Source organism: Telmatherina bonti (genome assembly GCF_933228915.1).
Source record: "Telmatherina bonti genome assembly, chromosome: 22".
NCBI classification, from domain to species: domain Eukaryota; kingdom Metazoa; phylum Chordata; class Actinopteri; order Atheriniformes; family Telmatherinidae; genus Telmatherina; species Telmatherina bonti.
The window spans coordinates 26,101,808-26,125,512 of record NC_136631.1 but is presented as its reverse complement, the minus strand read 5'-3'; the positions used below and the strand labels follow the sequence as shown (position 1 = coordinate 26,125,512).

The window sequence follows — 23,705 nt, the reverse complement described above, 5'->3', positions numbered from 1 at the left end:
CCTGACGTCTCATGGGAAGATGCTTTTCCTCCTCTTCCGAGCAAAAATACAGTTTTTCTGCGTGTCATTTGGAGGAGAGTTTTTGGAAAGCAGGGATTCAGCTAATAAGATGAGTGGCCTGGCAGCATTCATTATAGAGAGCTGCTCATGTATCATGCATGGAGTCAAAAAGCAGCTCATTGCCTGACTTCCAGCACCATGACATGCACTGCGCCTTGTGTCAGTCAAAGCACTGACACACACTTCACACAACAAACACGCGCATGAGTCTGCCTCTTGTACACCAACACAAATACATGCTGCACAGATCCCACATATATAAAACAGTGAACATGAGTAGCTCTTGACCGATGACAGTATAAACTAGATGTATTTCTTTTCCTACTAAATCCCACTCTGACCGGTCTGTTTGTGGTTCTAGACACAAGCTGCCAAAGGGGGAACTGTACAATCTAGGAGCCTGTTAGCACAATACACACAGCAGAACAATCCATTTTTCTTTCTCTCTCTTTACATCTCACCAGCAGGGCTTTCCCTCTCTCACCAGCAGAGACGTCAGCAGCGCCGTCTCTGCTGCCTTGAGCACCACTTCGCTTCTCATCAAGACTGAGAAGCAGCAGCAGTAGGTTCTAATGGACGAGTAAAAGTTATTTTTTTAAACACACACACCACCTGGATGTTGTGGGGAATGGTGGTCCTGCCTGACAGAGAAACCACAAGTACAGTTTCACAATTAATCTATGACCATTCACCCACTGAAGAAGTAAAAGCAGCTAGATATTTTATAACGCAGGGGGGGTATGGGCTGAAAATGAGCTGCTGGGACTCGATCCATCAATATTTCTATGCAATAACTTTTCAAGAGTGCTCTTTGGCCCCCAGATTTGACACAATATCATTGTGTTGCAATGATGTGCAACACATCTACTGTATAAAGCATAAAGCACTAAGCCTGTTACCAGCTCCTGAGAGGAAATTCAGGTTTTTCTGGCTGCTAATAGTCCGCCATGCTCTCCAAGTTTCCCAGTGTGTGCTCAGCAGAGATACACAACAATAAAGTTGTAAGCCATAAAACCAAAGAGACAAGCCAGAAGGTGCTAAAAAGCCGAGTCGGGCTGAAACAACCAAACCCAATGAGAACTTTCACTGTTTACTGTTTCCCTCTAAACATTATGCACCAGAATTTCATCCACTGCAAATATCAGTGTGATTTAAAACGGCTTTAACGCCTTAAACACGGGAATAAGTTTCAATTATATAAAAACTAAATAATTTATTTGAAAAAGAGAAGGATGAACTTAGAAATAAAATGGAATTACATAATTTGTCAAATAATTAACAAATTATTGACATCGAATGAACAGCTAAATGAATAGTTTAGAAATAAATACTTAGATAGGAATGAGTTAAAGCGTACAGAAAAATAAACAAAATACAAAAGGGAACAGGGTGTAAAGACGTAATGAAAAAAGGACCAGATGATTTGGAAACAAAGGTTAAATTGAACCTACACTCAAAGAAATGATTTATAGAATTTTAATGTAAGTCTATAAGAGCGCTTATAATAATGAGAAAAATATCAGTAATGGATGAAAACATTTAAACTTATTTATTGTTGAACATGGCGTTAAAGACGTGTTATAATGTGGCAGTTAAAAATCACATGCAATGATTTGTTAAATAATTAAAACCACAAACTGTATTTATTTGACAACAGCCCCAAAGAAAGCAGAAATTGTAAAAAATTCTGTCAAACTTTGGGATTGACCAGAAACACTCGTTTCTGATCAGTTTAACTGCTGACTGGAGAAGCTGCGTAATGCTGCAACAAAACGAAATAGTGGAAATTATCACAACAAAAAAAGTTTATTAAAACAAAAGAGCATATTAGAGAGGCTGAGTCTCTCAGCAGTTCAAACAGGTTCACCACAAACAAATAGATAAACTTTTCTAGTAAAGATTGTAAAACTGAAAATAATTTGCACATTTTAGATACTGTGGGGAATTATAGAAAGCTGTATGTTTCTATGTAAGAGACAATGTAAAAAAATACTTATTATTATCATTTTAAATGAGTCAAAGCACAGTTAAAGAAGAACACAATGAAAGTAAGTTTTATGTGAACAAATGTTGCTGCTGGGTTGCTAAATCCACCTGCTCACACTAAAAACATTTGCTTCTTGAAGAATTTATAGAACAGAAAACACTTGCAAAATGCGAGTGTGTGTGTGTGTGTGTGTGTGTGTGTGTGTGTGTGTGTGTGTAGAGGGGGTATTGGAGGCAATGGTGGGTGGAACTTTTCAAAGTTGCTAAATCGGTTCTCCTTAGGTTCATACATTTAAAAGGTGTTTGGGAAGGAAGAAGTGTTTATGAAAAGAAATGGTGATGCAACATAGTTGTAAACATGCTCCTGACTGATGTGTGAGCGCCCAGAAGATAAAAGTGTAGACTTCAGACAGGCAAATCGTGTCAACAAAAGAAAAAACGAGGATAGAATAAAGTTGGGCAGGAAATAGTCAAACTTAGAGCAGCAGGAGAGGGGACGCAGGTAAAGACCAACTGAAGTCCAATAAAAGGTGCGACCTCGGAGAAAAATGCTTTTGAAAATGGGCTTGTTAAACTGAAAAGGGCAAGGACGGGAGTTAGTGAACACAATGGCTGAACAGGTAAGGAACATGGGGCTCCATCAGTTAGGTCAAACACAAAGGAAGGACTGGGACAAAAACCTGAAGTAAAACAAGAAAAGTAATCTTTCAAGGAAAAAGAGTGTCGCCAAATTATCGGAATGAGCGTGAGTGGTTGTTTGTCTGTCTAGCTGCGTTTCCAGTACATTTCTTTTGCAAAATAAAAGCGATATTTGTAAGTTTTGACAAACAACACTTGTGATTTGCGAGTGTTTCCATTGAACAGTGGCTAAGGCATTAGCATCAAGCTTCATAAGTCAGTCTCGCAACAATTTAGGAAAATTGCAGTTTATGCAAAATAGGCCCGTAGCGTTATTTTGGTGTTTTCTACTTGCTACAGAAAAATTTGCTACGGATTTTCGAAGTTTTTCTCCCTCATTTTCTTTTCTAAAAGTTTGAAATTTGCTGTTGTTTGTTCTGCACCGCGCCATTTTTAAATGAACTGGTCATGACCCTCCACATCACGTCCGGGGACACGTAAATGCGAAAAAAAGTGTTTTCATTACACTTTTGTGATATGTATCAAAACGTTTAAAAAACCACCTCATGAGAGCACAAAAACTTTTTAGCAATTTGTGAGACTTTTTGTAGCTGTTCCCATTAGCGATTTTTGTGGGGGGGAGGGGGGAATATTTAGTTTTTGCACAATTCCAGGTGTAATGGAAACACACCTTATGTGTTGGCCCTGCGATAGACTGGCACCCTGTTCAGCAACTACAATTGGAAGAAGAAGCAATATTGGCCTTGGATTAGCAGGCATTGTACAATCAAGTGGAAAGTTAGCAAATGATGGCATAGCTTTGTGTGACGTTTATATACGTCACTGAGCCATTTTAGCAGCATTTTACACTAAAATAATAAACCTTTTTCTGACACTGTAAAGTTTGATTTCGTTGCACATTTAAGTGCATATAAAGGGATGTTTAGATGGACGGAGATAGACGATAAAGAAAGATGGAGATGACATTTCCTCCATATCCCCATGCAACACATTTATATAGTATTTTGTACTATGAGTGTAGTACGCACAAAATCAAAGCATTAGACAACTCCTAAAGCGCATACATACATGCTCTGCAACCACAGATAGACTCATGCATGGATAAGCAATGTTTGTATTTTTCCACGATGATTTTCTGTCATTCAAACTTCTGACTGTGGAAGCTGCAAACAGCTCCTTCAAACTAAGGGCAGTGTACTTTTGCATGCGTGTGTATGTGTGTGGAGATGAGGAAAAAATCAAACACCTGCTGTCCACACATAAACAAACCAGTGTTTACAAGGACTGTCCTGCTGCTGGTGTAGTGGTTGGTGGTGCATTTCACTGTGGCGTGTTGACAGAAAAGAGACGGGGTGTGACAAGGGGCAGCAAATGGCATACTCAAATATACATTACACACACTGACTCATACAGCTTTTCTCAGGTCTCCATGGCACTGGTTACACTTTTACTGTATCATTTTTTCATGCCTGAACTAACAGCAACTTCAGGGATTTTCCTCTTCATGCAGGTGATGTATGTTTTTCTAAGTTTAGCCCTTACTATGTCGGTTTTGTTCCTACCCCTGATCCTCTGCAAGTGAAAAGGAATTACATGAGTAAAAAGACTGTTTAAAAGGGTCTCAAAGAGGGTCATGCATAGGGAGGTCTTCCACCTCCTTAAAGACTATAGAACCTTTGCCATTTTCCCCGTCACGGGCCCCTTATCGATGGCTCCATCTTGCATCCAACCTGACCTGTTAGCTCTCTCCAGCCAGCAAAAGATGATCTTAGCACAACTCTTGTTTTCTCTCTTTTTCCCCTTTATTCTTCTTGTGTTTCTTTGCTGCATTGGCCCTGAAATGTCACAGTAAAACAAAAGCCACAGCAAAAAACAATTAGCCACAACACAACAAAATTAGCCACAACAAAACACAATTAGGCACAACACAACACAATTAGCAACAACACAACACAATTAGGCACAACACAACACAATTAGCCACAACACAACACAATTAGGCACAACACAACACAATTAGCCACAACACAACACAATTAGCCACAACACAACACAATTAGCCACAACATCAAACAATTAGCCACAACAAAACACAATTAGGCACAACACAACACAATTAGCCACAACACAACACAATAAGGTACAACACGATTAGCCACAACATTAAACAGTTAGCAACTACATAAAACAGTTAGCCACAACATAACACAATTAGAGTTTTAGGGTCAACAACTTATGCAATGTGTCTTTAAGGCCTGGAGTTAAAGAGCCGTTGAAGAGCTAGCTTTCTTCTGGACTTCTTTATTAAAAAAAAATATATATATATACATATACATATATATATATATATATATATATATATATATATATATATATATATATATATATATATATATATATATATATATATATATATACATGTATATATATATATATATATATATATATATATATATATATATATATATATATATATATATATATATATATATATATATATGTATGTATGTATGTATGCTAACTTAAGGTTGCTTTTGCTTGGCATGGAAACAACTTTGCAAACTGTGTCTAACCCAATAAAGATTAAAATGATGTGACTCGCGATGTGACTGTTTCTTGCAAACAGTCAACTTTTTGGAGACATAATATGATATCGCAGGTTTTTCCTGAAAAGGAGCTCCGGTATTTCCCTGTTTGGATGTTCACCACAGTTTTTCTACTTCCTGGTTAGAACAACTTCCCCTTTTTAATAAGACGTTGATGCCTCCCAGATTTTTCCACAGGGCCCCTTTTTGTCAGCATTGGTTCTTTTTTTAATTCATAGCAAATAATAGAAACAAAAACTGGATCATTGTTTGTATTTTGATACTTTATTTTGAATTAAATGAACAAAGGATACAGAAATAGTCACTTTTTTGTTGCTTTTCAAAGCATTGCTTCCGATTTCCTTCTCTAGTTAATGGAAAACTGTCTGTAGTAAATATTCAGTACTGAGGTTTTTTGGCACACTTTCTGTCATGAGATAAGGTTTGTTATGTTATGAGGGTGGTGGAACTGGGAATCAGGGCTAAAAAGCAGAATTTTAACTTTAAAATCCTCTGGCATTATTATTTGATGTGCTTGGATGTGTTCCTAAGTTTGCAGCGGTGAGATTCTGCGATGTTCAGACACATCTCACATTACAAGTATCTGTCGCCAGTCGTAAGCTGCTCCTTTCCCACAACTTTCCTCAATTCTGCTGACACATCACGCTGGATCAGAAAACTTCCACTGAGTTCAGTTCAGCTCCCCGCTGTAACTTGGGACAAACTTGCTGGGCTGCTCCAACCGTACTGCAAGTTAACCAAATTACTTCCTGCCTGTAGTTCTGGAGGTTGCATCGCTTTCAAGTTGCTAAGTGGAAAAAGCTCATAAGTCCCATTATCTCTTCTTTCTGTTTGTGTCTCTGAGAAAAATATCTCCTTCTCTGTTCCTCACATGGAAAGTGCATTTGCTTTGCATGGTAAAATAAATATGAGCCAATAAAACTCCAATATAAAATTCAGCACAATAAGGATGAAACTACGCACGTCTGTAGCGTGAAAAATTCCTCCCTTGTGCTGAGAAGAAAAGGATGCAGCATTGAACAAGAATCCAAGAAAATCTTACTGACCAACCTGTCAGAATTAATGTGATAGTGATGTATTGATGCTAACATGCTGAAAGTGGCACGCTTAAGTCGAGCATTAGTGTGGGAAGTGCCACTGAGTAATGGCTGACGATTAGAGGGTTCACACCTCCGCTGCACTGGGCTGCCAGCAGCCAGCGGCCTCTGCCTTCCCCGAAACCAGAGCGGATGGAGGGGAGGGGAGGAAGGGTAAAAGAAAAAGGGATGGAAATGTATGTGTAGGTGGTGCAAAAAACCAAGGAGAGATGGAGGGCCAAATTCAGAGTGTCTCTTTCTATCTCAGTTCTGAAGCCAACACCCACACTGTGACTGAAATTTTCTTTAGCTGCCCGCCTCCTCTCCATCTTCAGATGCCTCTTCTTCCACTGTTTCAGGCCCTTCGTTGGCTTCTAGTCCAAAACTACTAAATACCAGAACCACTATTTCACAGTGTGAAACTACTGTGGCGGTGTGACGCATCAAAGGAGGTGATGTGTGAGTTCACTTTAATCTTGTCTGTTTTTGCATGCTGACCCTCAATTTTTCCACTTTTAACCCTCTGGGGACCAAGGGTATTTTGGAGAAATAAACCTCGCCTGACTTTTTTTTAATTTTTTTAGTTTAAATGCTAATAAACACCACCTTTCAAGGCCTCATAATGTCCTATACCTTGGTTTTTTTATTTTTTATTTTGAATTGAAATATCATAAAACTGCTATGTAAATGAGGCTCCTTTGCTTCAAATAAAGAGTATTATAATTTTGAAGCAGGACTAAAGGTACTAAAGGGGACTGAAGCACCGCAGCTTTCCAAAATCACTGTCAGCTGCACACTGTATCCGTTACCAAGTTATACATCTGTTACGACGCCGTCGTGTCGTTTATGTTGAAATAAAGCAAATGTTTGTTTGAGCAATTACACATGGTATGCTAGCGTAAAAGCTGTTGTTTTCATAATTTATCGGCCTTGTAAATACAGAAGGCAGCTATCCGACTGCTAATGACGTCGATGCATAGTGATTGACACTGTTTGGAGGTGTTTCCTGAGGCATTGTCGGCTCTGATTGGACAAACACGTGTCATGCGCCAAAGACAAAGGCTCTGATTGGAACACCTATTTTGACACAACACTGTATCACCAATGAATGGACTACAGTGATGCCGGAACTACCGTCTGAAAGCCCGGAGTCTCCCGATCAAGAGGGGAAAAAAAGTAAGTTTCTATCTTTTATGGTTCGAAAGCTATGCATGATTAAACACAACATGGTCCCTGGCATGGTCCCTCGCCAACGATGCCGGTGTCCCCAGAGTGTTAAGAAGATTTCCATAAAAAGGACAATAATCAGCCTAGTAGTGCAGAAGTAGCTATTAAAACTTCTGTGATCAACTGGCCCTCTGAGGAAAACAGCTGGAATTTAAAGCAGCAAGCTGAGCTTGTTAAGATTCAACTCATCACTTTCCTTAGCCTACCAAGTGCTTCCAGGTTGCTTTTTTACCTTCATGCAAGCTTGCATCTAAGCATGGCTAACGCAGATGTTGAGTGACTGGAACGTTTTGAGTTCCTCAAAAGTTTTAGTTGTGCAAAAGCAAAAAAAAAAAACATGAGCAAACACAATATCAAAACAGAGCTACAATCTTTTTATCAATTCACCCCACAGTAATGTCTCTAAAATAATATGAAATGTGAAGTCAAGACTTTAGAAGGCAAGAGGGGGAAAGGGGACCCGGAGCCTGGTGGGAAATCAGCGTCTTAATCAAGCAAGCCTGGTTTCTGTCTCCAAGTGCAGGGATTATGAGCCTGCCTCATTATAGTCTTGATTATTTCTTTTCTCCAGCAATCACAGAAAAAGCAAGTAAACACATTTGTCAGTGATTTCTGGCCAATCTGGTGACAAAAATCACAGCAGGATTTGTATTCCACACACAAGAGGCCTGAATCAGCACCTTCCTCCTTCTCTCCTTCCCCTCATGACTCTTTAATGTCTTCGAATCCCACGAGGCAAACCATACTTTAAGCACAGTTGACCAACCAACAAAGAACAAAGGGGAGAAAACTAAAAAAAGAAACAGAAAATGGTGGCCAGCCTGTTTAAATTATGCATCAATATTGCATTTGCCAAACAATACTAACGCACACAACACTCTTTGCTTGGCCACTTGAGCCAGATGTAAAAGTTATGATTGAAGGTGTGCAAGGAGAAAAAACATGAGTGCAGCAATGCCAGATGCTTCTTTAATAATACATGTCTCAAAGCAAGTTCTGCCACTCGGTTGAGAACGAAAGCATCAATTTGCCCAAATTCATCAATCCTCAGGATGTGGTGACGCCTTTGTTCTTTGCTGTTCTGTCACTTTGAGGAGGACAGCTGGCCTTGTCTTGAAAAAACACAGCTCCCATTTCGGCTCGCATCATATCTGCTGAAACATACATGAGTTGCTCAACAAAATGCAGGAAAGGAAAGGCAGCTGGCAACAAGTCGGCAATGTGACTGGGTATAAAAAAGAGCACCTCAGAGAAGCAGATGCTCTCAGAAATAGAGCGGCTCAGCAGTGTGCATAAAAAGGTGCATTTACAAACTGTTTAATGTTTCTCAACATAAAATTGTAAAGATGTCTGTGAAAAAAGGAAAATACCCAGAAATGGCAACAAGGGATGTCCGAACCTAATGCTGCTGGGGAGTTTAGTTTTGTTTTGACTTATTTTGTGCCAAAAAAAACTTTTTCAGGTTCCACTTGCTTCACCCTCATATATTGTCCTTGCATGTTGCAGCAGGAGCAGTGAAGGGTGATGAGGCCCCTGCATGCACAGCTGCTGGCTGGGGGAAGTGTGAAGGGGTCATGGTAACAGACAAATCAATAAATTATTATATGACTTCACAATGTCGGGTGGAGGACGGAGGTGGTGAATATCTCATCAGTGGATTGGACACACACCAAGAAACAGACAAACAAAAGCAGATGGGAAGGTGAAGTCTTGCGGCGAGGTGCCTGATCGGATGACAGATGTGAAACTCAAGATGACTTCTTGCAGCCAGAGCATTGGCACGTTTATAAATACTGTCGCAATCAGAAACTGAAGTCATGAAGCTGGAGAGAGAGTCGCATCATCCGAATTCCACGGCAGGACTGCGGCTGTCTCACCACCGGCCTCTCAGCAGCTTCCGCACAGCCTCTTTTGTCTCACACCACTTGCAAACATCTCTGTGGGAACAGTATATCTCTTATTTAAGCTTACCTAGTGGGCAGCTGGTCAGATTACAGTGTGTGTTAGATTTAAGAGAAGTGCGATCGAATGTGCCCCCCCCCATGTGACAAGACACCTCTCTGATCTGGCCAAAGGACTTGAATGTCTAATGCACCGGACCAACTCCCATTCGCTGCTCTCGCTCTTCCTTGTTGTCATGGATACAAAACCCCTTTCGCCAGCCAGGCTCCTCTCTAAATGCGACACATGACACACAAGTGCTTTCTGTAAAACTTCAACCTTTTCCATTTATTTCAATTCATGCGGCTTTGCTGAGCTAAATCGCACAACGAAACTGTCCCTGGAGGGAACAGAGTCTGAACGGGTTTACCTCTGTCTGCTGACATCCAGGCAGCCCATTACTTCATCTGTGTGCCTGTGCAACTGACACACACATAAATACACCTCAGCAGCTGCTGCAGGTGGAGGAGGGGATGACCAGGAGATCACACACTGGCAGCTTACTTTGTGTGGCCTGTCAAGTCCAAAACAACAAGCAACAGCCAAGAAAAGCCACATATGCATCCGTTGTCCTGCATCTGTTACTTTTTCTTTTTCTAACACAGACAATGCTTTCATTCAAAGGTGGGATAGCGCTATTTACAGCAAAATTAGGAGAAAGCTTTCTTATCCCTGCAGTGACTTTAGTTCCTAAGTAATTGTTGAAGCAAATCATGGTTTTAAATAACTCACGATGGATGAGTTTATCTGTTGCAATACACAATGAAACGATCTCTTCACTCCCTAAATGACTAAAATAAGGTCGTTTGAATCATCCATCTTGGAAGCACAGAAACAGGTAGCTCAGAGGAATCAGGAATATTAAAGACACGATGAACATCGCTGAGAGCAAAAAGTGCTCTCTGGAGAGCCAAGAGTCTGTCATTGATCTAAACAAAGAGGCCTCGTTAAGGGAGGAGGAGGAGGAGGAGGAGCAGAGCCGGTCGACTTCACTTGTCAGGAATACTTGCAAGCCGTCTCCATAAAAACCTGCTGACGCCAGGTCTGAAGGAGAAAATGACAAAAGGGGAGGACAAAAAAATCAAGGTGGAAGGACACTCAAAGGTAAAGAAGAGCCAGGGGAGGTAGTAAAAACACAGACGGCATTGCTCCAAAAGAAAGATGAGGAGGTAATTTTTGGATGTCTGGAGCAGCTCAAAGGTCCTCCCTGTGCAAGGACACAATGCAATAAAACACTCAGACGTGGAAGTGTCTGATAGAGGGCGACGAGGAAGTAATACAGGATGCAGCCAGTTCTCCAAGATGAAGGGTAAAGGAGAGGGTTGGACTGAGGGCAAGACATTCATGAGTGCTATTCTGGGTGTCTGGTGTGAGTCCGTGATAGCTGAGAGAGCTGGAGCTGGTCACGTCCAGGCGCCCGGAGCCAAATGACAAACGCCATCATATTTGAATAACTTGGGAGAACGACAAGTTTCCTTTTTGCATCAAGGAAGGGTAAATCCTAGAAATATAGAGCACTAAAATGATGAAGCACAGCCCGTCTTGTCATGTGTAGAAACGAGACAAGCTGGTGAAGCTCCAGAAATAGAAACTTGCCTGTCACCACAGCTGTTTGGAAAACCTAATACTTTTTCTTACTTCCAATGCACAAGTCAAGTGAAGCACAGTGATATGCTGGGTTTAAACCTGCTGCTCTGTCCACACACACACTCTGTCAGGTTGATTGGTGATTCTAAATTGGCCAAAGGTGCAAACTGTGTTAGCCTTGTCACAGACTGGTGACCTGTGGAGGACAGAACCTGCATATGGTCACAAGCACTGGCAATGACCCCTGACAAGATGAAACCCTTACTGTCTCCACACACCTAAAAGTTATGTTTCTAATGCAGCAAGGCAGTAATCACAGCAACAGAACACCTCCTGCTCTGCTGAAAGCTCAAAAAATGTTCATGGACGTAAAGAAAAATGCTGTGAAACAAGCAGAACATGGAACCAAAAGAACACAGTTATTGGACTAAACACAAGAAGTGTAGGCATGTAGGCAAGATAAATAGCATTAAATACTGGGCATAAATGCTTTAAAATAATGCAGATTAAATGCTAATAATTTGAAAGTCAGCTCGAACTAGACCGTTCCACGTATCTATCATACTGCACCCAAGTGGCAGCAAAATATTTACTTGTATTTCTGTTGGTCCAAAACTTAAAGTGATGTATGTTTCTGACCTCAGAATTCTGTGCTTCTGACTCATTTTAATGGCAGACTGACATCCATTATGCACATTCCTGGAGCCACTACGAAGCATCATGAGATAGCTGGAACGCCAACAACTGGATATCAACACAGGGGCTGTTTTGAATGCCATGGTTCATTCAGCAATAGACCCAAGAGGATCATATCTGAGGAAGTAAGAATAACCTGAGAGAAAGTTACAGAGCAAGAAATAAGACTAAAGTCTTTACTGGCTGGAGAGAGAGCCAGATGGGAGAAAGCTTTGCCCTTATCCGGGGTCCAACAAGTAAGCTTTACCACCTAATGTTCAGTGTGAAAACTTAACTCTTCTTTTTCTATTTTAACATTTGAGTCATGCACACTGAATCATGCAGAAAGTCACTGTGGTTGCTTGGCATTGCCCGGGGTTGGTCTGTCAGAACAGAACAGAACAGCTGGTATTGCCAGATTGCTACCCCAAACTTGGGTAAATTTTTTTTTTTTTTTTTTACGGCCAGTATCCATCTATTTGCTACTATATATCTTGATAAACAAATTCAGGGTTGCATGCTCGAGTATCTCTTAGCCTTAATCAGGCTGGAGTGAGAAAGGCAGAGACAAACAAGACGAACATCAACTCACACTCACTCCTGGCCTAAGTTTGGCAACCTTAACAGGCAAAGTTTTGGACTCTGGAAGGGGGTGCGCACATGAGTGACTAGACGTGTTTGTGGTGTGCTCCTCCAACTAATCGAGCTTTAAATATTTAAAGCACCTTAATTGTCAAGGCACTTACTGCATAGTGACGTTTAAGGACATAGCAACTGAACATTTTTGAAAATGCCCCCGAAGAAAGACGTAAAATCTAAAAAAGCCTCAGAAGAAAACGAGGAGGAAACACATGGGAGCAACAGGTTAAGTGAGCCAGCCACTGGCCCCTCAGCCGATACTGCTGCGGTGCTCGCTGCCATTGGTGATATGAGCCGAAAAATGGAAGAAAGATTTAATGCTTTGCAGTCTGCGCTGTCCGAAAACCAGGCCATGGTGGAGGAACATGAGGGGCGCTTATCTTCGGTGGAAAATGCTACTAGTGACCATGACGGCAGGCTGGCTAAGCTAGAGCAACAGGCTGCGCGGCTAGAGGAAACTAACAAGGCCCTGCGGGATAAAGTCATTGATTTAGAGGCCCGTTCCAGACGACAAAACATAAAATTTGTGAATCTGCCAGAAAAGGTCGAGGCTGGAAACCCAGCGGACTTTGTGTCAAAGCTAATGCCTTCTCTTTTTGGAACTGAGCATTTTTCAAAGCCCGTTGAAGTGGATCGGGCCCACAGGCTGGGTAGCCAAGCGGCTAGGATTGCTAACAAGCCTCGTATTTTGATAGCGAGGATTCACAACTACCGCGTCAAGGAGCTCATAATGCGGTTGGCAATCGAGCAGTCTCCTCTGATGTTTGAGGGACATCGCATTCATATTTTTCCGGACTTTCCGGCTGAGATCATGAGACGTCGTCAACTCTTCGATGATTCAAGGCAGAAGCTAAAAGCAGCGGGTCACCGCACGGGCTTCATCTATCCAGCTCGTCTACGGGTTAGCCATGGCAACGAGACGACTACGTTCAACACACCGGAGGAGGCGAGGATTTTTGTGGACAGTCTGGGCGGAGGCGAAGAGGAGTAAAGAGAAGTTTGGTGCTGATCACCATTACATCTGCTTCTATGACAATCTGCACTGTGAATGCAAGTTCGAACTGTAATCTCAGGTAATATTTTATAAAAGTTTATAAAAAGTCCTTTCACTTAAAAGTTATATGTTTTTGAGAGTATGGACCGCTTATTGACTTAAGAACATTTTTTGTGCCTTATCCGTGTAAAAATAACATACATCAGGTGTTTTACGTTACTGATGCTCTTTTCTTTTTCATTCTTTTGGGAGGAGGAGTACACTTTAAGTAGTAGTTAGTTCACTGTGCTTAACAGCTTAGTAGGTTTGTTACTAAGTACTGTTAGGAGTACCCCCTAAGACATATGTTAGTTAGGGTTTTTCTGACCCACTGCGTGTGGGGAAGGAGGGAGGGAGGGAGGGAGGGGGGAGTGGTGGGTATGTTCTGAATGTATTGTATTTGTGTGTGTGTTTTTTTTATTATTATTTGAGTTTATATAGAGCACTAAATTGGTCCACTTACAAAATGATACAAATCACAGTTTTTGATGACAATGGCTAATAAGAAAGATAGAGATTTCAATATGATCAGTTGGAATGTGAGGGGTTTGGGTAACCATATAAAAAGAGCTAAGGTTTTTGCACACTTAAAATCTCTGTTTGCAGATATTTCATTTCTACAGGAAACTCATATTAGACCAAAAGATCAGACGCGCTTAAAATGCAGCTGGGCAGGGCACATATTCCATTCGACCTTTTCAAGTAAAGCACGAGGGGTCGCCATTGTAATAAAGAAAAATATTCCATTTGTGCATATAAAAACTATAAGTGATGTTGATGGAAGATTTTTAATTGTAATTGGTAAATTATATTCCATGCATGTCACTTTAGTAAATATTTATGGCCCAAATGTGGATGATGCAGGTTTTTTTCGAAGAATTTTTGATAAAATTCCAGATTTTGCAAATACTACTTTGATAATTGCTGGGGATTATAATTTGGTTTTGGACTGGAATTTGGACAGATCGGCAAGAAGACAACCTGCACCATCAAATGCCTCGATAACCTTGAATAGTCTTATTTCGTCAACCAACTTAGTGGATATCTGGCGCTTACAGCATCCTACAGATAGGGATTACTCCTTTTTCTCAAAATTGCATAATTCTTACTCTCGAATAGATTTTTTTTTACTGGACTCTAAGCTTTTACCAAATGTCATTGATAGTAAATATCACAATATTTTAATTTCGGACCATGCACCTACTAGCGTAATTTTCGATCTTAATCTTCCGAAACAAAGTTCAACATGGAGATTACAACCATATTTACTGAATGACTCCAACTTTTGTAAATATCTATCACAGAAAATTGAGGAATTTTTACAGACCAATGACACAATGGACACATCGGACTCTGTTTTATGGGAGACATTCAAGGTGGTCTTGAGAGGACATATAATTTCATATGAGGCTTCTCAGAAAAAAATGAGGGATACTAGATTAAAGAATATTGATGATAAAATATCAGAATCAGAAACTAGGTATAGACAAAATAATTGTAATCTTATTCTACAAGAAATTACTAATCTTAAATATGAATACAATACAATTTTAACAAAACAAGTAAGTTCCCAAATGTCACGTCTGCGTGTACGTTATTTTGAACTTGGAGATAAGCCTCACACTCTTCTGGCTAGACAACTTAGAAATCAACAAAATAGCAGGGCTATACATAGAATTAAATCCAATACTGGAGACAATATTACTTTGCCAAAGTCCATAAATGAATGTTTTGCCAATTTTTATAAAAATTTGTACAGGTCAAAAGCACAAGGAGACGTAGATTCTTGGCTGAGGGACATTCCAATTCCAAGGTTAGATGATTCCTCACGTGACAAATTGAACCAACCTTTGTCGACAAAAGAGGTTTTAAATTCCATTGAATCATTTTCTTCAGGGAAAGCCCCAGGCTCAGACGGGTATGGGGCGGAATTTTATAAGAAATTTGCTGTACAGATATCCCCACTCCTACTTCGAATGCTCACACATTCAATAGAAACTAAATCTCTTCCTCAAACGCTATATGATGCAAACATAGCCTTACTACTAAAGCCAGATAGGGATGATTCCAATCCTGCATCTTACCGTCCAATTTCAATGCTAAATCTTGACTGTAAAATATTCACTAAAATACTTGCTACTAGATTAAAGGTATGTATTGAATCTATTGTTCATGAGGATCAGACTGGATTTATCCCTAACAGGTATTCTTTTTTCAATACAAGACGGGTGCTAAATATCACATACTACAAATTCCCAGTAGGTTCTAAGCAAGCGGTTTTATATTTGGACGCCGAAAAGGCATTTGATCAAGTTGAGTGGGGATATCTGTTCAAGGTGCTAGAAAAATATGGTTTGGGAGAATCTTTTGTGTCCTGGGTCCGCTTAGTTTATGCACAACCATCTGCGTCAGTTGTTACTAATCAAGACAGATCACGTCCGTTTCCGCTGGAGAGAGGCACCCGCCAAGGGTGCCCACTATCACCGTTATTATTTGCTCTGGCGATCGAGCCCCTGGCTATCAACATCAGAGCAAACCCACTTATCAAACCTATAACAATCGGAAGAGTTGAACACAAAATATCACTCTATGCTGATGATGTCGCCATTTTTATATCAGACCCCGAGCATTCTATTCCCATTTTGTTAAAATTGATAAATGATTTTGGGATGGTGTCCGGTTATACCATAAATTGGCAAAAGAGTGACCTTATGGTACTTACAACAGAGTTGGATCCTGCATTTGTAGCTTCAATTCAGTTCAAAGTTTCAGATACAATTAAATATTTGGGAATTACAATAACAAAGAATCCAAATTCTCTATTCAAACAAAATTTTACTAAAAGATTAAACTCTCTTAAAGAAAACGTTGAAAAGTGGAGAACGTTACCTCTATCATTGATTGGTAGAATAAACACTATTAAGATGGTTTCTTTACCGAGATTTCTTTATTTGTTTCAGAATATCCCGGTATATATCCCAAAATCTTATTTTAAGCTGATTGACTCGGTTATTCTACCTTTCATATGGGGCTATAAGGCTCACAGAATATCAAAACAACATTTGCGACAACCCAAGGAACACGGTGGCCTAGGCCTACCTTGTTTCTTGCGCTATTATTGGGCTGCCAATGTTAGAGTTATGGTATACTGGCAAATAAATCAAGATTCTCCATCATTTAATATTCCCCCTTGGGTGACAATAGAGCATACGGTGGTTTCAAAGACTTCTCTCCGTGCAATTCTTTTCTCATCCCCTAGGCCTTTGGCTTCTCGAAGGGGAGAACATTTTACTATATTGCACTCTCAAAAAATATGGTTGCAAATCCGAAAATTTTGTGAACTCCCAAATACGGCTGTACACACTCCGGTATGGCGCAATCATGCTTTCCCCACTTCATTTACAGATGTTGTTTTCAGGGAATGGAGTCAGAAGGGTATTGACACAATTAAAAATTTGTATATTAACAAAAAATTTAGCTCATTTGAGCAATTGCAAACAAAATATAACTTGCCTAAAAGTCATTTTTTTAGGTTTTTACAATTAAGAAACTATGTTAGGCAAAATATTCCAACATTTGAATCCCTTCCTACGGAAAATGATCTCTTTAAAATATTACTGGGGCCTCCAGACTCTAAAAAATTAGTTTCTTCATTGGTAAAATTCTTTTTAAAAAAATATTCTCTTCCTACTCTGACAATTAAACAGAAATGGGAGGAAGATTTAAATATCTCAATCAGGGATGATGTTTGGCAGAGAGCACTGAGAGACATTCATCATTGTTCTGTGAACTCAAGACTCCAGACCATTCAGTATAAAGTAATTTTCAGATTGCATTATTCAAAAGTGAAGCTACATAAGTTTTTTCCACAAACATCACCTTTGTGTGAAAGGTGTAAGATAATGGACAGTACACTGGCACATCAATTTTGGCTTTGCCCAAGGATTCGGAATTTTTGGGTCTCAATATTTGAATGGTTTTCCCAGGCGCTTAAAATCACTATCATCCCTGACCCTGAAACGGCTCTTTTGGGCTTCTCAGAAGTATTGCAATCATTGGGTCACGATGTGACTTCACTGATTGCATACGGTATGGTCATAGCTAAAAGGTGCATTCTTAGATTATGGAAGGCAGATGTCCCACCTCATTTCGAAGCCTGGCTTAGAGAATTTGTAGGAGTACTGCACATTGAAAAGCTAAGATTTGAAATATCGGGTAACCCCCAAAAATTTTTTGATGTATGGAAACCAATTTTAGATAAATTGAAATTATAGCGTTCCCCCATACTCTGGGGTGAAATTAATGAACATTTGATCTACAATATGTGGACTGTAATTGTATAAGTTTAAGCACTACATTTTATGCTGCTCTTGTGGGTTTTATTTTGGTGGGGTTTTTTTTTTTTTTTTTTTTTGTCGGTTTGTATGTAAGTCAAGTGATAATTTAAGTAATTTTTGTAATAACTGACTGTGACTATTTTTTTTTTTGTTGTTGTTGTTGTAAAATTGAAAAACTTAATAAAAAAAAGAGGAAAAAAAAAAAAAAAGTTTTGGACTCTAACCCTGAACCTGACAGTGCTGACCACCACATCACCATGCAGCCATGAAGGCCAACATGTCAATGTTAAAATAAAGAAAAAAAAATGCCCATGTGTCCCTCGGGGCTTTCTGTAGTTGTGTTTTCTCTCCTCAGAATCAGGGAAGCTGACCAACCCTCAGCACATGCTTCACACATTAGAAGACACTTCTTCTGTTCTGCACATTTCTGCTACTACAAGAGCAGCTTCCTTTCTGGATTTACAGAAGGAATAGGGGAGGGGGGAAATAGTGTCACACCAGAGTAAATGTTTAATCAAGCAACATAACGCACGTTTAGTGTGAACCAAAGCAAATATATATGAATTCAACTTAATACACTGGTGCCTTGTATATTCATTCAGTGTATTTATAGTGTTATAAAGATTCATACTGAAGAATGTGGACCAGAAAAGGAGTAAATATTATGTTCACATATGATGCTGTTGTACTTTTTATTCCTGTTTGATAAAAGTGAGGGGAAATTGAAAAGTGACTAAAAAAAGCCATGAAGTGACTAAATGGGCCTTTGCACCATGGTGGCCATTTCCTCAATGTTGTTCTTTTCTTTAGTTTTATAAGGCGCTAGTTTAGCTTTACTAAATTATGACAAGACAGAAAATACCTGGTCAGCATTTTAACATAAAACTAGAGAGGTTCGATATTGTCGGCCTTCCATTATTATTGGCCAATATCAGCATTGAATTTAAGCATTGGAAACTTTTGGTATCAGTTTTTAATCCTTTAATGACACAACTTTTACAAAATACGCGCATATTATGAAGTCTTCAGCTGTGTCTCCTCAAGCTACGACTTGAACACATCCTGAACAGAAATGCAAAACTGTATTCAACACTTAGACACATAAACTCTTAGAATGGATATAAACATGAGTGTTGCATGTGCTTCTGTTTCTGGCAACATCTCTTCTTTGAAACAAGGTCATTGTGTTCTTGGCTCATTTCAAGCAACATGTAAACAAAACTCACTGATTGTAGACCAACTTAGAGACTAGAAATCCAATTGCACATTCACCTGATTTAGTTTAGTTTAGTTTAGTTTAGTTTATTTAATTGACAGAGACAATGTACATCAGCATTAATCACAGAGAAAAAATGCCTAGTACCAGATTATAGCTCTCAGAACTAATTTCCATCTTTAGTCCCTGGACTAACAAGGCACACAAAAATAAATTTAACATCTCATACAATTAGGTAAAAGTAGTTTTGTTTTACATTACAGTTTTTTTTTTTTTTTTACCAAATAAAAACAATATTTCTAAAATTTCTACAAATTACAAATGTGATTTGCAGATGTTTTCATTGAATGGTGATTAGTGCATACGCTGCTTTTGCTAGGTAGCCATGTAGCATTGTCTCCAGGCTTTCTATTAGCAGTGGAGGATTTGCTGCCATTTTTCAAATTCCTTCTTCGTTATTCTTTCTTATTTATGGTAAAATTCTGCATTTCAGTGTCAATTGCTATCAAGGATGGTGGTTGTATTGTAACAAGATTTCCATCTCCATCCACACATACCACACCAGGGATCCCCAACCTTGGTCCTAAAGGACCGGTGTCCTGCAGGTTTTCCATGTGTTCCTGCTGGAACACATGGAAAACCTGCAGGACACCGGTCCTTGAGGATCAGGATTGGGGATCCCTGTACCACACCATCTTCAACTCAAATGAACCGATCATGTGACCCCTACGTCACGTCCAGGGACATATAAATGTGCTTCCATACACTTTTGCGATGCACTCATATATATTAAAAGGTCTAAAAAAAACTCACAAGAGTGTAAAAATTTGTAGCAATATTTGAGAGATTTTTCTGAAATTTTGGTGTTTCTATTACCAGTTTTTTATTGCAATATTTAGGTTTTGGTCATTTTAGGGCTCATGGGAATGCAGCTACTGATAACTATCATGCAGTTTGGCTACGTTGCTGCCTACAGATGCTTCTCTGTGGGGACACTTTATTGCTGAAATTAGACTTGAGTCATTACTTGCCATGTAGCTCTCTAGATCATATCAATGCTGACAGCAATGCTAGGTAGACTCACTAGTAAAACACGAAAAATCTTTCATCGACAGACTACAATACATGATTTGCTGGCATTTCTGGATAGTTTTTTATTTAACAACATCTTGGAAGCGCCTGTTAAGTCATAACACGCATAATTATGTGTGGATACACAAATCTGATAGGATTGCCTACAAATAACAGAGTGAACCGTCTCTCTTAAAGAGCTGGTTTCCCTGCAGTTTTTCAGTGCGGCTTCCTGGTCAGAGTTCCCCCATTCTCCACTGTTCCACATTATTGTTCTGTACCAAGACACTTGGGTACACACAGTAAAAGTATGTGCCAAAATGATTTCATACACGACCTACAGCCAACTCTACAGTTGCATGTTATGACCACTTTTGTTCAGGGTGCAGAGAAAAGGAGGACACTTTAAGTTCTCTCGTCTGTCTTGTAGTATCAAACGCTATGTGAAGAAGCAAATTAGTGTCAAGAGCTGCACGCACATGCAGGCAAACAGTGCAAAGTGTTTTTGCTTCTTTTTTTGTCTGAAGGCCACTTTAAGGAGTACATATACACACACAAACACACATATACACACACACACACACACATCTACATATATATATATATATATATATATATATATATATATATATATATGTGTGTGTGTGTGTGTGTGTGTGTGTGTGTGTGTGTGTGTTTGTGTGTGTGTGTGTGTGTGTGCACTCGGGCATCTTAAGTTGACCCAGGTAAAGGTCAGTCACAAGAATTTAACTACATTAATAAGAAATAAATAAGTTATGAATCGTACTTTCATAACTTACTTGAACCTTGAATTTCCCCTTGGGGATAAATAAAGTATCTTTTATCTTTGATTGATTTGATTTGGTACTGGAGTTTGGGCTCCAAGAAACTTGGGTACATGTAAAGCACCTTCGTTTCTGGACTTTGATGCGACGGTCACGTCTACTGTGTGCATTTCTTGAGTTGTTGCTACCCTGAAGCATCGCAAAGCCAAGAAGCTGCACAATGTTTTCTTCAGGGCACTACGTCATGTTGCAGCTTAGTTTCACCTTATGCATGGCGTCACATGCCAGAAATCGTACATAAACGCACTGGCTGGTTTGAACATGTACCGTGGTTCAATCAGCAAAGTCACACAAGAAGACATTAGAGGAGGAAGAGAGGAAAAAAAAGTGACAAAGGGACACAGGAAGTCATTTTTTCAGGCTGGAGCAAAGCTCAAAGAGCTGGTAGGATGCAAGATGGATGCCAATTTAGCCGATGAAGGGGGTGGATCAGTGAGCATTCGCACCAGCCTTTCTGATTCAAATCCTGGTCCATTTGCTCAGAAAGTCCCCTTTGGTTTGGGAATTGTGAATGTACATACAGATTCCTATGAAAATCAATGAAGCAGACTCGGTCGTCTCTGTCTGTTTCAAGCAAACCAAATACAGGAAGTGGACTAAAAATGGGAGACATTTCTCTCCTGCATTTGCCCGGATAGAAGATTTTACAATTACTCTGAAGATTTTCATGTATCTTTCAGAGAAGAGGAGTTTAAACTTTGACTGTCAGTCATTATCACTGCCTACATATGAACATTAAGGCTCCTCTTGTCTTTTTGTTTTGTTCTAAAAATACTTGGGAACAATTCCACACAAGTGGAACACACTCACACATTCAAACTTTACCTCAACACATTAGCAGAGACTGACACAAACACTGAAATTATGAAAACTGTTCACAGCCTGGGGATCTGCTCATACAATGTGCCTATACACACTCCACAGAACACATTCAGGATGTGCTTAAAGCTGGATTTTATGCTGCAGTTCTCAATAGTATAACAGTTTTTTAACCTTGGGCCTCACAACCAATGTAATGTCTTTTGATGTTAAAATGGGTCCCTTGATAAATTCCTAATTATACAGAAATGGCTGTGGAATGTCTTCCAATGGCCTTTGGGCTCCGTAGGACCACTTTAAAAGTCACACAGCTTGCCAGTGAATTTCCATTGACCAGCTTATTAGAAGAACTTCTTTTCTGCCTTCTGGAGGATTAAAACTCGGCTGTATGCAGGCGTCCGTAGTTATTAGGGTCAAATGAGTTTTTCTGACCTGAGCCCAGCTAATGCCAGAAGCTCCGATTTTGAACTGCCTTACTATCATTTATGCTCCTGCTGTTCATTTATTAAACTGTAGCTTTAGGTGAGCAGGACCGATGTTTCATCAGCAGGTTACAGATCATACATGGAGTCCCTGATGACAGGAGTCTTTTAGCAGATTCATGCAACCTGCAACATGAATATTGAGTGTCAACGTTCAAGGCTTTGACTTGGCTTCCAAACGCCACAGATCTCAATCTGATTTCAGGAAAAACAACTTATTACCATTATGGCTGATAAAGGGAATAGTATGGACTTAAAAAGATCCCAAACTAGTTGCTTCACAATTACGTGTCAAGATTACTATAGACAAAATATTCATTCATTCATTATCCTAACCGCTTCGCCCAATTAAGGTTCGCGGGGAAGCTGGAGCCAGCTCATCCAGCTCGCCAGTCCATCGCAGGCCATTTACTTAATATACTCATTATTTACAGGCATCTTAATAGCCATTGTACAATAAGGAAATCTGTTAAGACATGCACAAACTAACTGATCATTTAGCATTTCTGCCTTGTGCTAATTACTGTTTTTCTACTTCATAGCATCACAGCAGACAGTTTGTCACCAACACCTCTTTACACATTCACCTTTCATGTGGCACTGTACTAGCTGTTTTGACCCGTTTAACTTTTCCTTAATGCAGCTGTTCTTGCATTCACACACAGAAAACACATGTTTGCATGCTGTCATTTGAGTTCACACACTGATACACATGTAATGGAGAAGAGGACCAATGGGAGTGGAAAGCCCTGAGATGATCCAGGAGAGCTGGATGATTCAACATGTATGGGAGGAACTCCCCTCACTCCCCTAATCACGGTATATGTCCTCTGGTCTCTGATGAGATTATTGGACAGCTTCTTCCTCCCTCCTGGCTCTCCGCTGTGTTGTCTAAGAAAAGATTAACCACACCATTGTCTCTGCCAATAATGACGGGATAAAAGGGCCACTGCCTCACAGGGAAAGTTGAAATGCTTAATGCTAATTCCCTCCCATGGAGCGTGTTACCATCATCCATCCTTCTGAATCCTCATTACCATTAGCTAACTGGAAGCTGGAGTCATACAGTCTGTGGAAACTGCAGGTAAGGGGGATTTTGCTGACTTTTACCTGAATTTTACCTCCCCGCAAAAAAGAAAAAATGATGGACTAAAGTTCAGTATAAACAGTGGAAGCAGGAAACTGAGCTTGAACGTTTGTGGGATGATAAGCTGCTGATATAATGTGTTTTCACATTTATTTATTTCTATATCTGTTAATTTCTGTATTTCTGAGCAGGATTGGTCACATGATAGGCGCTTAAATGATCCATCCAACCTCAAAACGAGGCCAGGAATGATCACTTTTATACTTTACTACAAAGAAACTCAGAAATGAATGTTTGTTTTTATCTAAATAAATAGATTTTAAAATACTTGGATGAGTGTGAAAAAGAATATTTAAATGTAGAATAAATGTAGAAAAAA

At 39.7% G+C, this 23,705-nt stretch overlaps 1 protein-coding gene across 1 annotated transcript in view; it reads right to left on the bottom strand.

Moving 5' to 3' along the window:
- slc8a3 (solute carrier family 8 member 3) overlaps positions 1 to 23,705 on the bottom strand; it is a 139,850-nt gene that overhangs the window by 49,419 nt on the left and 66,726 nt on the right. The gene's annotated exons all lie outside the window — the stretch shown is intronic.